This window comes from Ambystoma mexicanum, chromosome 6q, assembly GCF_040938575.1.
Source record: "Ambystoma mexicanum isolate Mex_15411 chromosome 6q, UKY_AmexF1_1, whole genome shotgun sequence".
Taxonomy (NCBI): Eukaryota; Metazoa; Chordata; class Amphibia; order Caudata; family Ambystomatidae; genus Ambystoma; species Ambystoma mexicanum.
The window spans coordinates 846,736,613-846,753,062 of record NC_090937.1 but is presented as its reverse complement, the minus strand read 5'-3'; positions in this window follow the sequence as shown (position 1 = coordinate 846,753,062).

Here is a 16,450-nt window from a genome sequence, read left to right as displayed (position 1 = left end):
TGTAATGTCCCGGTAGCACAAGGAAGCTAGGTGTCGGAAATGGTATTACGAGGTCGGCGGCAACCCGCTGGTCACACCGGCCGTTTAGCGCCGATCTCATAATGAGGCCCTATTTCTTTTTGAAGTCATAGGGCTCCCCGACCCATGCCTTGGAGGCCACTAGCCTTTAGGCTTCCACGTCATGAGGTCCCCCACCTCGGACATAAAGAAATGGAATCTTTTTTTAGTCACTCTGCCTTCATAAAAACATTATTTGTAAAAATAAATCTTTATGAAGGCAGAGTGACTTAAAAAAGAAACAATTTTTTTCTCCAGTTTTTATTTTTGTTTTGTAAAAAAAAATATATTTAAAAAATATATATATATTTTCTTTTTCTGAAGGACCGTAGGGGTGCGGGGGCCCCAGTTACGCCAGTGCGTACATGACAACGCAGTGACACAGATAATCTGGGGGGATAAAAGATATTATATCCCCCACTTAAAATTGTGGGGGGGATTTGGCCTCCCTATCCCCCCATGTCCTGCGCCCATGTTTGTGTTTTCCAACGATTTCTTCAACTTCAATATTTCAAACTTTTTCAAATCTAGCTACAGATCCAGATATACAGTACTACACACCCCTTACCACTGGAGGCGTGCACAGTGCCGAGAATGTTACCTTGAACCTTATCTCATGGAAGTCTTTTTGATAAATGTACTCCTTCTGTGAATCAAACCTGAGACTGTCGCTAGTAAATAAGGGCCATATTGCGGATGTCATTTAGCAGCAAGTCTGCACCATAGAAGATGATATGCTAATTACATTCTAAACGTGGCAATGTGGGTTTAGCCTATCACCACATGGTGCAGAGACCAGTCATGCTGTTAAGTTACTGCTAAGCATATCTACAACAGGGGAAAAAGAGAACGTGGGAAATAGGAGGCATGTTGCCAGGCAGGTTATTGTACCAAGAAGAAGGGCACATTGCATGGCAGGAGAGATTGATCATTTAAATCACAGGATTTTAATGATCAGATCAGTTTAATAAACAATCGTATGGTTTGAAAGAAAAGACATATATTATGTTTGTATTTATTGGCAACAGACCTGATACGGCAGTCAAACGCTGAGCTTAAACTGTACATTTTTGCTGAGGGCATTGAAACACTGCCAATATCCTTGGTGAGAGAGATTAATTCTCTGAATATGATCCTGTCAGTAGCTATTACTGCTTGACTTTACATCCTCCATGTTGCTATGTAAATACGTACCACACGTCTTGTTAATGCGACAGCTGACACTAAGGCCTAAAGTGCAATTGTGTACTGTATGAGTACTAGGGTAAACACTGCCCTAATGCATACATCATATTCTTTAAAACCGTGTATTCATGAGGGCAACAGCGATGAAGTGGGGGGTGTCACCCTGCCTCCCACTTTACAATAGAAGTAGTAGTCATTGCAATGCATGCCTTTCATTTATATTGCAAAGGCTACTGGTGGAACCAAGCTCCAGCATTGCTTGGCAACCTCTTTATGATCAATGGGCTCAGAAAACGGTTACCAAAACAATACGTGCAGTACTCTCCCAGTTCCCACTTCCTACATCAAGTAGCCTTGTAGAAGTTGACCACCACGGGTGGGAAAAGGTAACATTTTTAAAGAAATGTGTGTTTGTTGCATGAGTGTCTTCACTATAGGGGTGAAGGGCGGAAGCTCGTAAATGCTAGCAGAATGAATGTTTTAAATATTGATGCAGTGGATCCAGTGAATAAATGTGTGAGAATGTGGGCAGGGGGAGATGCGTGTGGGTTCCCCATGATCAGATGGTCAAAAGCACCGTCTATGTATGGGTGGGGAGTGGGGCACACAGATGTGGCATGGCATTAAGGACAAAGCCAAATTGAGAGTTTAATATGGGAATTCCAGCCATCAGCAATATATTTATTTAAATGTTTATAACGCGCCACATGCCCGCAGGCCTCAGAGCACACAGAAAAACAGTGACAAGATGCACAAACAGAAAGCAGGAGGGAGCTATGGATGAGCTGAGAGCTAAAGACCGTTATTCTGGGCAAAGGTTGAAAAGCTGGGTTTTTATGGCCTTCTTAAAGAGAGGCTAGTTCTGTGTGTATGGCCGCTGGGAGAGCATTCCATAGTGTAGGAGCCTGAGTGTCAAAGTTGGTGCCACCGAACCGAGCCATTTTGAATCTCGGCTGGACGAGTACCTTGGCCGTAGTAGAGCAAAGATTCCTATTCTCAGGCTTGATCTTGACACGATCTGATAGATATGTGGGGCTGGTAAGAGACACACATGTATGAGCCAGAGTGAGCGCTTTGTGTGATATTCTTTGCCTTACGGGAAGCCAGTGTAGAGTTTTTCTGAAAGTAGACGTATGTGTGCAACGCGATAGTTTGAAAATGGTGCACCCAGCATTGTGCTGTGTGACTTGGAGCGCCTGTATGTTGGCAGCAGTAGTGCCCTTCAGCAGACTATTGCAATAGTCCAGTATAGAATTTATCAACGCTGTGGGCAACAAAGCGCAGTTGTCATTTGTTATGAAAGGTCGGGTGTATTGTATGCGTTTGTTAATGAGTCCGCAGCTCGACCGGATATTGGATACATGACACTTCATTGAGAGTTCATCATCAAGAATAATGCCTAGTGTTCTCACTTTTTTTGAGACTGTTACAACATGATCTGCTATCAAGAAGTTGGAATGGTCTGGTGTTAACTTGCTCTGAGTGTTCTCGGTGGCGACGATCATGAGCTCTGTTTTTTTGTTATTGAGAACAAAAGAATTACAGGCCATCCATTTCTGAAAGGCACTGTAGATGTTATTGAGGGTTGCTGCGTCATTCTTGTAATGGCCACTGAGCTGAATAACGACCTGAGTGTTGTCTGCTTAATTTGTATATTGGACACCCAGGCTGTTCAGTAGATCTAACAGTGGGCGAATATACAAGTTAAAAAGTAGTGGCGACAGGCAAGAGCCCTGCGGAACACTGCAGGTTTGAAGGATAGGAGTAGAGTGATTGTTGCCAACACAAACCCTCACTGTGTGCGGTCCTAAGAAGGAGGCGATCAATTTCGATGTCAAGGTGGAACAGTTTTTGTCCTCTCCGAGCCTCGTCACTAGAAGGGTGTGATCAACGCGATCAAAGGCTGCAGAGAGGTCTAATAGCATCAGCAGAGCAGATTGTTTTTTATCTGCTATGCTTACCAGGGTGGACTTAAGGTCAAGCATAGCAGTCTATGTGCCATGGCGAGCGCTATAACCCGATTGACGAGTGCCCAGGATGTTATACTCTTCAACATGATCTTGGATTTGGTATATGCCAGCTTATCAAGGACCTTCAGAATGAAAGGTACATTGGTGATGGGTCAATAGTTGTCTCTATTTGTTGGATCTAGGTTATCTTTTTTCAGTAACAGGGTTGTCCATGCTGATTTCAGAGCAGATGGAACCGTTCCCTCATCAAAGGATAGGTTGATCAGCTTTGCGAGTCAGGGGACGAGGAGATCTAATGATTCTTTAAAGATACTGGTAGGACAATCGCCACCTTGGCAGGAGGTGGCTTTGAGATCCTGTATCATCTTAAGTACGTGTTTCTCTGAATAGTGAGAGAAAGAGAACTGAGGAATGTTGTCTAGGTTGTTGGTGGGCAAGTTGGTGGTGTGGGCCGGAAGCACTAGGTCCTTGTGGTTAAGGGAGTTTTTAATATTTTCCTTGTGGGTGTTACTTTTATATAGAAACCCATTGTGGATATCTTAACACCACTCTTAGTCCTTAGTAGGATTGTTCGAAGCAGCTGGGCGATCTTGGACATCTGACAGGGTTTAAAAAAGTTCCCCAACATTAAACTGGGCATTAATGATTCTCTTATTGTAGTGAGAAACTTTGGCAGAAGTGATGAGTGCTTTAAATCCAAGTACAGATTTTTTATAGGCAGAAAGAATATCCGCATTAGGGTTCTTTTGCCAGGATCTTTGTAAGGCCCTTTTTGATTGTGTGGCAGTAATCATTTCTTCTGAGAACCAGGTGTTTTTTATAGTTTCAGATTTGGTTGCCTTCCTTTTCAAGGGCGCTAGTTCGTTAATGACTTGCTTGATGGCAGAAGTAAGGTGTTCAACTAGAGCAGAGGAGTCTGTAAAATTAGCAAGTGGCTGTAGATTAGATGACAGCAAAGTAGTGAACTTTGTGGCAGTAATGTTTTTTAAGTTCCTCGTCAGCTGACAAATACGCAGGTAGGTGTTAAGTTTAGGGGGGATTAGGCAGGGTGAATTTAGCCTGGATGAGAGCATGGTCTGACCAGATGCATGGGACTGCTGTCACTTGAGATATATCCAGATTTTGCGAAATGAGCCAGTCAAGTATATGACCACCTTTTTGGGTTGGCGTGTTTACCAATTGTTTTAATCCTATATAGGTGATAGACTCTAATAGGCTGGTGCCAACTTTATCGAGCAGATTATTTGCCTGGAAGTTAAAGTCACCCATTATGATTAGGGGACTTTTGGATTTGGAGATTTGTGCAATCAAGTCAAGGAATTGTTCCTTGAAGGATGGCATGTCCTTGGGAGTCCGATAGATTGTTAGCACATTGAGGGATGTGTTAGGGGTAGTTCTAATCTTTATCCATAAGGATCCACATCCATCGGGTGTAATATGAGGCATAACATGGCAGTTGAAATTTGATTTGCACATAAGTGCGCACCACCTCCTTTGCCTTGTGTATGGTCTGCTCTGTAGAGAGTGTAGTCATCAGGTGTAGAGAGCGTGGCTTGAGGGTGCAAATGAGAGTTTAACCAGGTTTCTGTTACTCCAAAAATGTCAGGATTGTGTTCAGCAACATAGTCGGCAATTTCGATGCCATGTTTAAAGAGTGAATGAGTGTTCAGCAGTAAAATTGACAAAACCAGCAAAGGTGCTATGTTTTGGACGTTTGCATCCTGCAAGTGTGATGCTAGTTTGAGGCACATAGTGTTTAGAGCATGCACTGAGGTGTACAATAGGAACCGGATAGTGTAGTAGACCTACCAGAGAGGTAAATGGATGCAGATGAACAATGGGATTTGCCGAGGAGATCCTTGTAAGAGAGAGCAGGGCAAGCCAGCGAGCTGCGGCGATGACCGACATGTCGCAGAAGCGTCGGCGGTGAAGCGCCTGAACTCCCACTAAAAGCAGGTGATTAAGAACATGTTTTTTTACAACAACATGATGAGTGTTCTTAAATGGCTATGGGTGAGGCCAGTATGCATACGTTTTCTTACAATGGCATGGCATTTTTCCCTGGCATAATGGGCTAGGACACCAGAAGGATATGTTTTTTAATTGGCTATACTGGCCTATATTGGTGCAGTCAGTACGTACATGTTTTCTTACAGATGTATTGTATTATTTACTGGCATTATGTGTACGGCAAACATAATTAGGGTTCTTTCGTGACCATAATGGCCTATTTTGGTGCAGCCAGTAAGGACATGTTTCTTACCGAAGTATTGCATTATTTACTGGTATTATCAACAAAGTCAACTTAATGAATGGCCTTATGTTGCCATACTGTCCAACATGCATGCAAACAGTATGGACATGCTTTCTTACAGTGGTATTGCATTATATTCTGTCATTATGGGTAAAGGCAGTATGATGAGTATTCTCACGTGGCCACAGTAGCCTACATTTTTACAGCCAGAATGGATATGTTCCATTAAAGTGATATCACAGTTCTTACTGGCATTAATGGAAAAGCCAACAAGATGACGATCATTCATGGCCATAATGGCTTGTATTATTGCAGCCAATATGGATGTTTTCTTTCAGTGGTATTGCATTATGTACAAATATTGGCAAAGCCAGCATGATAAACATACATATGTGGCAATATTGGCCTAATTTGGTGCAGCTTTTATGGACATGCTTTCATACATTTGTATTGCATTATTTACTTACATTATGGGAAAAGCTAACCTGATGTGGGTTGTTACAAGACCATACTGGCCCATCTTGGTGCAGCCAGCATGGACATGATTATTTATGGTAGTATTGCATTATTTAATAGGAATATGGTTAAAGCCAAAACGATTAGCATTCCTTAGACTGGGCTACCTTGATGCAGCCTGTATCATGTTTTCTTACAGTGGCATTACAATTATGTACTGCCTACCTATCACCTGTGGAGTCCCACAAGAATCAATCCTCTACCTCATGATCTTCAATCTTTACATGGAACTGCTCTGAACCCTCCTCACTACACAAAACATCCACATCCACCAATGTGCAAGTAGCACTCAGCTCTATGTCACAATATTTCCCATTGAAGACATCCATAGGCTCAAAGCCTGCTTCACATTGATCCAGTTGTATATGTCTATCGCTTACCTGAAGCTCAATCCCTCCAAGACTGAATTACTACTGCTGACTAACAACGCAGAACATCCTACAATTCAGAACTGGCTCAATGCTGTGTACCACATCCAAGCTAGCCACCTCCACCAAGTCTCTTGGGTTCAACATAGACAAACACTTCTCCTTTAAGCAGCACATAACAAGATAGACACAAACTGCTTGATACCAAGATTCTCTCCTGAATAATATCAAGCCCTTAATTCCAGAATATAACTTCAGATTTGCTATCCAAGCCTTAGTCCTCTCTTACCTAGATAGTGGCAATGCCCTTTTGGAAGGTCTTCTGGTGACGACCCTGCCACCCCTGAGATGTGTCCTGCATACTGCAGCATGACTCATCGAAGGACTCTCCAAATCCAACCACATCCCCCGAACCTCATTGAACTGCACTGACTCTCGCTGGAAGCCTGTATCGTCTTCAAATCTTGAAGCATCATTTTCAAGGCTGTCAACCTGAAGTCCCCAAACTACCTCACTGTGAAACTCAGCAACTCCGGATGCCTATGATCCACCAGAAGTAAGGACATGTGCAGACCTGAACTCTGCCTAAGTAGGAAGGAAAGAACCAGAAGACAGACCTTCTCTGGCAATGCCCCAAGACTCCGGAACCTCCTCCCCAAAAACATCAGACTCACCCACCACTGCTGCAGTTCTGGGAGGAGCTCAAGGCACTCCTTAAAACCTAGGTCCACACTCCCTCCACCCCCACTCTTCCTGAGACTGGATGATCCACCCCCCTCTTTTTCCTCCCCTAGTTGCTTGTAGGTCCCTTGCTGCCAAATTGCCTGCCCTCTGCCTCCCCTGATCTTTTCTCCCCACTCCCTTAACGTCTTTGCTTTCCTCACTGTCTTCTTCCCCCTTTGATTGTAAAGCACTCTGCTGCTACCCATGCTAGGTCTACACTCAAGAAATGCCATAATATTACTACTACTTCTAATAATAATAATAATAATAATAATAATAATAATAATAATAATAATAATAATAATAATAATAATAATAATAATAAGCAAAGCCAACATGATGAGTGTTCATACTGGCCGATCTTGGTGTAACCAGTACGGACCCGTGTTCTTATACTGCTGTTGTTTTTTTAATGGAATTATTAGCATAGCAAATATTATGAGTGTTCGCAAATGGGCATACTGGCCTACATTGGTGCAGCCTTCATGGACATGTTTCCTTACAGTGGTATGGCCTTCTTTACTGATATTATGGGCAAATCCAACATGTTCTTATGTGGCCCACTGGCCTATATTGGTGTATTCACTATGGACATGTTTTCATACAATACAATTTTATTGTATTCTGCCATTATGAACAAAAGCCAACATGAGTGTTCTTAGGTAGCCGAACTGCCCTACATTGGTACAGCCAATATTCCATATGTTCTTATTTTGATACAGCATTTTTTACTGGCATTATGGGCAAAGCCAAACTGGATGTTCTTATGAATGGATTCTGGTCTATTGTGCATCACCATAGCATGATCATGTTTTTGTGCAGTGGCTTGGCATAATTACTAGCGTTATGAGCAAAGCCATGGTGATTGTTCTTATGTGGTGATACCAACATGGGCACAGCCAGCATATAGATGTTTTTTTGATTTGGCATGGCATTATTAATTAAGAGCAAAAACAAAATTAATATTCTTACATGTTGATTCTGGCAGATGTGGGCACAGCCAGCACGAGCATGTGTTCATAAACTGGCCGGATACTGGCATATATTATGTGCAAGGTCAAAAAGAAAATGTGCCGGAAAACACTCCTGCGTGCTCTTGATGACTAGATTTTTCATGCGTTATCCCCTAAAAAAAAGTGTAAATTATAATGCATTTTATCTACTTTTAAACAAAAAGCGTGCTTTAAAATGCACCATTTTAACCAATTGTTTAAAAAGAATTCTCTGGGCTAGATTCCCAACCCTCCATAATTTCCTTTGTTTGTTTGAGGTTCCCTTACTGTGCTTGGTTGCTCAGAATTATTTTGTGAAAAATTGTCTCCTAGGAAATAATGCAACAGCAACGACTGAATCCCTTGAACCATTAGGAATCACTCCCAAACCCTACCACCCCAGACAGCAAAATTTGACTCCGGCACTGCCATCTTTGTACTAGCACTAAGCAAAATTGTACTTGAACTGAGGAAAACATTCTGTAATTCAGGTGTAGGAAAGAGGTGCAAGACGATCTAAACAGAATTTCAACCAACCATCTATTTGCAGTTTTCAAGCGAAGGCACCTAAACAAAGCTCCATTGAAATAGTATATAACAGGATGTTTCATGTGCTCAAGTTGTGCTTGAACTTGCACTTGAGTCTTAAGGTAGAGGTAAACGTTTAACTATCGGGTTTGCAAAATCCTTATATTTCACTTAAAGCAGCGACATTTGAACAGTTTTTGAATGTGAACATTAATCTGAAATGTTACTACCTATTTTCCTGCATTCATATGTTCTTTGATTTATTAATACATGTGGTCATTTCCTTCTTTTCACTCATCTGCTAAGTTACTTACCACGAGTAACCCAATTCAATTTCCTTGCACTCTTCTAATGTGGTCACTGCGTGTCTGTTCCGAAGCATGTGCACTTTATTCATTCCCACATCTAACATTTCTAGCAGTTGTGGAAGCTTAGCATTCTCTTGGAGTTTAATCGGTGTAGTGAGAGAGACACAAGTTATCTTGCATTTCTATTCTCTTCTGTGTTGTCTTCCACAGCTGAGCTAGAGCTTTGTCACATTTAGCGGGAACTAGCACATTGTGCATCCTCTTGTCTAGGTCATTAAAAATGATGGATTGGAGGGGCGAACTAGCAGACACGATGTAGCGCAGGAACAAAAGGTGTTATGGTAGACTTATTTTTGGACAATACCGAACACTCTGTTCAGCAGAGTTTTGATCTTGTGCACATGTGGAGAATCATTGTGAAGCAGACACTGGATCTGGTGGGATAATCTCAGGATGCTCAAACTAATAAGAGCAAGACATAGCTATACACTTGTAATACATCAAAAGGATTCTATATATTCTGTTCTATTTCTGTTCTATTCGATTCTATTTCATTTGTATATAGCGCTGCACACTCAGAGGCCTCACGACTGAAATCAAAATAGTAATTACAGAAATAGTCAATTAACAGAGTACAATTGTTTTCAATGTTTTCCCAGTGTCTGCAATATATAAATGAAAACAGAAGTTACAGAACAACACAGAGATAGCTGGAAAGTTTAGTGCAATTGCTTGTTGAATAGTGTTTTCTGAATGCAGTGGGGACACCAGGTGGCATGGGATGAAGCACCCATTTTTTCGTGTGGTTCTTTATAAATTTGTTGATCTTCCTTCCTGGAAGAGGGCTACCATTAGATCAACTTTATATACAGAATGATTGCGTTGATGAAAAGAAAATGAATTATAATGTATGTGGAATATAGTTCTCCCGCACTTTCCAGACTACAATAGATATATAAATACAAATAGAAAAATGTGTTTTTGCATTGCAAAAGATTGTGAAGTTCGCCAAGTGTATTTTGGGACATTTACTGTCACAGAAGAACAAATTAATTCAAAAATCTGCCCCTGAAGAATATTCCGCAACATAAAGGGAACAGAAGCAGGTTGGGCACAGGAACGTGAATTAACTTGTAGTTGCAGTGTTCTGTTTTCAGGCTATCTGATTGGTTTCTATATTTTAAATTGCATTTTTCATATATAGTATTGTTTTTTTTCTTGATATACGTGTGGTTTGTGTGGATACGTAATATATACTTTTTCACTTTAGTGACTTTGTGATGGATTATAGGTGTTAGTTTCAAAATGTCTTCAGTTATCTTGAGTTTGATCCATGTTACGTATGGGGATTCTCTTTTGAGACACATGTAGGTGGTATTTTATGCATACACATTTTTGTGTTAATAGTTTTTTTCATAATTTTTTTCATTTGTGGATATAAACCAACTTTGATGTATTTTGAATAACATGTACATAAATATATTTATTTTTGCAGAATTACTGCCTGGAATGGTATTAGTATGTGTAGAGCATAATAATAAACAGGAAAGGATCTTATGTTGTTCATTTTCATGGACCATCCTTTCCTGTACAACCAGGTCCCTGTATAAGTGTTTTTTGGCCATACCATGCATCTAGATTCTTATATCACAAAAGATTAACCACATGTGAGCTTAGTAACCAGTCATTGCTTTCGTCGTTTAGAATGCTTGGTCCGACTTTTACTAGGACAAAGATATACAATGCAATCAACATAGGATGATCTTTAGCATCTGCTTATCATTAGTTTTGTGTGTGTTGATATGTATTTAGCAATGATGTCTGTAGCTCATGGATGTGCCCTTGCATGGTTAGACACACAGGGGGTAATTCATAGAATTTAGCGCACAAGTGGCGCACTCGGCTGGCGCACAGAGTGCACGTGCGACAGTCTGCACCAGCCGCCTGCGCCAAAACCCATTTTAGCGCACAGCGTATTCATGGATACTAACATCCATAACCAGCGGTGGCGCAGAGTGGTGCAGCAACCCTGTAGCAGCGCCAGTTACACCCCTAACCCTGTCCCTTGTGCCAAAAATATTGCACAAATCCCCTACATGGCGCAAAGGTCAGTGGACCAGCATACAGCCTCCAACCATGAAAACGCGTGGAAAACTCCCAGTGCACCCTTTGGAATACACGTACCCCGATCGCGCTAGCGAAACGCGTGTAAAACTCCCAGCGCAACACCGGAATACATGTACCCCACTCGCGCTAGCAAAAATGCATGTAAAACTCCATGCGTGCCCCTCGGAACACGAGTACCCCGCTCGCGCTAGAGAAAACGCGTGTAAAACTCCCAGCGCTCCCCCGGAATACGCATACCCTGCTTGCGCTAGGGAAAACGCATGTAAAACTCCCTGCGCATCCCCAGAATACACGTACCCCGCTCGTGCTAGTGAAAATGCATGTAAAGACCACGCGCACCCCCGGAATACACGTACCCCACTCGCCCTAGCTAAAACATGTGTAAAACTCCCTGCGCACCCCCCGGAATACACGTACCCCGCTCGCGCTAGCGAAAATGCGTGTGAAAGTCCATGCGCACCCCCGGAATACACATACCCCGCTCGTGCTAGCGAAAACGTGTGTAAAACTCCACGCACTCGGAACACGCGTACCTGCTGCGTCAGGTAAAATGCATGAAAAAAGTCCACCTTCTGGTGTGACCTGCCTACAGGCCATGGACTGGGGTGATGGGCTGCCTGTGGTCCATGCTCAGGGGTAATGGGCTGCCTGCGGGCCATAGGGAGGGCGGATGGGTTGCCTGCGTGTATTCCAGAGTTGCGCGCGGACTTTCACACGCGTTTTTGCTAGTGCGAGCGGGGTACGTGTTTTCCGGGGGTGCGCGTGGTCAGGACGGACTCAATCCGGTCACAGGTCCCCATGTCTGCAGGTAGAGGAGTGCCAGATGACGTGGACCTTCCCCCTACCTGTGGACGGGCCTGGGCCGGGGCATCCCTGCTGGTGCATGGTGATGCAGTCACAGTGTCAGGGACAGGGACATGCACAGGCACCTCCGCGGCGACATGTGCTGCCTCCTGCCCCTGCCCCTGGACTGCACCACTTGCACCAGTGGTACCACCCCCACCAGGCCCCATGTGCAGCTCTGTAGCGGCCTCCTCCTCCTCTATACACACCACCAACCTGGATGGCTCTGCACCGTCTTCCGCTGTTGCAAGCCCCTATGGGGGCTCATCCGCCCCTTCCGCTGCAGCCCTAGTGGCAGACACAGCACCAGTCCCCTCGCTCCTGGATGATGGAATGTCCTGGGAGCGTGACTGGGCCTTGCGTCGCCGGCCGGTGGAGGCATCCCTGCCGCTTTCCTCCACAGCGCCGTCTCCGCCCCCTTCTTCACTTGCCGCTGTGTAAAGGGAGACATTGAACACAAGCATCAGGGTACTGAACAATAGTCCCCTGGACACAAAGCAATAGCACAGGAGTGGCACTGTCAAACGTCACTTCCATCATGTCCCTTAACAACACAAGGGTCAGTGCAGGCAACACACATCCAGTAACAGGCATGGTACATGCAACAAAAATTGGCATCCATGTCCAAGGCACCATAGATTCATCCAATGGTGAGCTGATACTCACATGCATCATGGGACATGCTGGTCACATGCACACACATCACTGGAGGGTCATGCTTCTGGCCCTGTATACCCCCAGACACAGTGGATACAAGGATGACTAGGCTGTATCAGTGAATCAACACATCGTCACGGACATGTGTCATGCATCCATGGTGCACACACTACTCAGACACATGGACATGTACATCATTCATGTCCATGACAGCAGCACACATCTCTCACACCCCAAACATGTCAAAGTACAGACACAGGCATGCATACATGTGTGCATTCCGCATGCTGCTCCGCATGATGCATTGTAACACATACACCATCCATGTGGGTCACGCCTGACTGGACTCACATGCAGCACCATCATGTCCCTGCACACACACATCCAAACATGACCTATGTCACACATGCAGCCAAGTAGCTAACTACAAGCACACTGCAAAATGCCCTTTTTTAAACGTGAATGCATGGCCACTTACCTCTCGACTCCAGACAGGCCTGCATACTGAGGATCTGGTGGTGAAGCACTGGGCGAATGCGCTCCAGGACCCTCATCTGCTGGGTGGTAAGCTGGATCTGGCGCCCCACTGCATTCATTGCTTCCAAGAGGAGCCGGACGTTCTTGAGGGTCCTGGACTTATAGTCCTCCCAGCGCTTCTGGACATGTCTGATGTCACGGGGTGCCACCCCCTCCGCGTTGATGGCACCCACTATGTCCTTCCAGATCCTCCTCCATCCTTCCTTGTCGGCGCGCAATGGTGTGAAGAGGGCATTATAATGCCCCAGAACTTGCTCCACCAGGATACCAACTTCCTTTTCAGTGAAGCTGGTAGCCCTCTGCCTCTCTGCTTGGGGGTTGCCATTGGTGCCGGAAGGTGTTGTGTCAGACATGAGGTAGGTGTGGGTGGGCAACTGGGTCCTGCGGATGGGCTGTGGAATGATGGAACACCAGTCTGGAGTGTTCTGTTCTAGCAGGGGTGGTCACAGCAACTGGACCCCTGCAGATGGCAGATGTGCAGGCCCCAAATGGCAGGGCACAGTGGCAGCAGGCAGGCAGCAGCAGATGGCTTGTGGGAGGCTGCTCGGGGCTCTGGGGGGCAGTAATTCAGCCTTCTGGGAAGGAGTGTGGTCTTCCATGTGTTGTCGCGTGGCCAGCTTGATACAGAGTGATTTGGCATGTGAAAAACAGCACGTTTGCTTGAATTCCGAGGAAAGGCCCTTATTTTCATGCGTTGTTCCCCATTCCACGTGTTCCGCCCAGTGTGCCGCCCCCTTTTTGGTGTGTGCGCTAATGTTGTGTGCTTTCGCTGTGCGCGGTGCGCACAGCATTCGGGATGTTGCAGTGACTTGTGCGCCCGTGTGCGCTATGCGCGGATTTGGTGCACATCCCGGGAAAAACACACGCATGGCCTTCCATGAATCGCACGCGTGCGATTTGCACGCGTGCGCTGGCTTTTTCACGCTTGCACCACTAATTTCGCTGCACATTTATTCCATGAATTACCCCCACAATATAGCACTTCATATACTGCCTATGCATCTAGTGTTCAAATATTTTAATATCAAAGAATCATAATGCTCCTTTGTATGAATTAAGATGGGTGCTGAGTTCCTGATTACAAGTTTGGCGGTAGTGGTAACACATCTGGTATTTTAGACGACGAGTTTCAACCTTGAAATTCACCTACCAAACAAAAGCATTACCGCATGCATTAATTTCCTCATGCAGTAATTACCACAGGAGGCAATAAATACCCAGGGAGCCTTATGGTAATACATCATTGGAAATAACTTAAGGATCCATGGTTCACATGACTCAGAAACATGCAGACTCTTAAAAGTACTGCATTCTTCCCTCTAACAGTAACGTATTGACATTTTGCTGCATTTCCCTTGGAATTACAGTCACACTTACAAAATGCATAACAGGAGCATTTCATCTCATGGAGTGCATCTTACACAAGTGTTAATGATATTGGATAATGCCTTCCTTACCTGGTGCAGTGGTAGAGGTTGGAAGATCATTGGCTTTTTGAATGTTGGTTCCAGATGCGTTAGGTGTGTCATCACTAACAAAGTAAGTATCACCTTCCTCTACTGTTTTTCTACCCTGCTACCCATCCCAACTTACTTTTCACAGCATGCTTTGTAATAGGCCAAGTTGGCAGTCGGGTGATGTTGGTAGGAGAAATATGTTTGAAAGAAACCCCAACTAAGACTTGATAGCCATACCTATGTGTGCTGTTATAAAGGCACAGGATCCTGTGATATAGGTTGGTGAGGTTTGGTGGTGTGGTTATCGTGGGATTAACCTGCACATCCAGGTCGTTATGGCCACTGTGAGGGGTCCGAAATCTGAGGCGGACACTGTTTGGATGATTTCTCAAAATATGCCGTTTTATTAAATTGTAAATTTCAACAAACGCCTCACTTTTCCTACCCTGACGAGGATTTCCTTGCCTATCAAAGCAAAAGGAAACACTCCAACAAAGGCTATCTGGCCCTCACACTTAAACATAAAATACCCAAGAAGATATATGGAAATTCACAAAAATATCAACAATTGTATTTCTGACATATTCACAGTCCTTCTTTATAACCTGTGTGAACTGTCCTTCCCAAGGTTTCAAGTTAGATTCAGTTCCAATGTACAACAAAAAGAAACATGTTAATTCAGGTTTCCAATACAGTTCCAATTCAGTTCTTATATCCTTTGCTTTGTCAAAAGAAAGTTCTGTTAACCAATGTTCAACCAAGAGAAATATTTCCCTTCCTCCTTGAATAATAACTATGTCAAAGAAGAAACACTACTCCTTGTCAGATTCAAAGCAACACAACTTCTGGCAAGGTTAAAGAAATACTGCTTCTGGTTAGCACTTCTCAATCCCTTTTTGTAGTATCATAAATCACAGTTTATATCTTTGTCAGAATGACTTCACAGCACTTCCGCTTCTACCTGGATAAATCTCATACCAGGTTAACTTCTGCAAGGGCTCGCCATGCGGATCTACTCGCCTGCCCTATAGTGTTCCACATTCAACTGTGCTTTTGAAGTTTTAGATATACTGACAACCAAAGTATTATCACAGCTTCGACAGTATGGCACGTGCTTTCAAGCAATTTTTCAGAAAAGACAATATTCATATTAGTGTTCCTTGACCCCTTCATGTAGGCAAGAGACTCTTCCTTTGAACATTCACCTTTCAGAAGGGCAGCCTCTTTGCCACGTGTCTTTCCGAAACATCAACCTTTATCACAGCTTCATTTGTCATAGCTTCAGCAATTTATAACTTTGTGACTTTGAACAACTTGTCAGCAACGACAAGATTCACTTCAGTGCTCCTCAACATTTCCAGGTAAGCAAGGCACTCTTCTTCTGAACATTCACTTTCCAGAAGGGCAGCCTCTTTGCCACTCTTGTCTTTCTGCCACATCAACAACCACCACAACTTTAAGGATGTAATTTTCCCTTTTTTATTTGTGGCTTTGGCAATGCTAGTTATACCAACTATTTGGGAACAATTACAATCATCAAGCTACCACTTTTTACAATCTTGCATTTGCCTCTTCACTTCCTGGCCAAGAAAGCAGCTTATTTATAGGCCTGGTTGTTAGTAGTCTTTCATCTGTTTCAGTACTCAATGAACGTGATTCAAAGTATTTTACTCTTACGCAGGTGCTTTTCAAGATGTTCACTCATACGCTAGTGCTACTTTTGTAACTTCCCATTCTCTGACCATCAACAGTCGGATTTAAACAGCTTTCACTCACATGCAAGTGCTTCTGCTTGGATAAAGGTGCCTGCCTTTGTTCCTGCAAGAATTCAGAACGCTCAGTAACACTCACTGGCTTCTGTATTGCTCCCTTTGTGTACTGCACGACCTGAACTGCTTCTAGCTTCATTGGGACACACACCCTCCCTC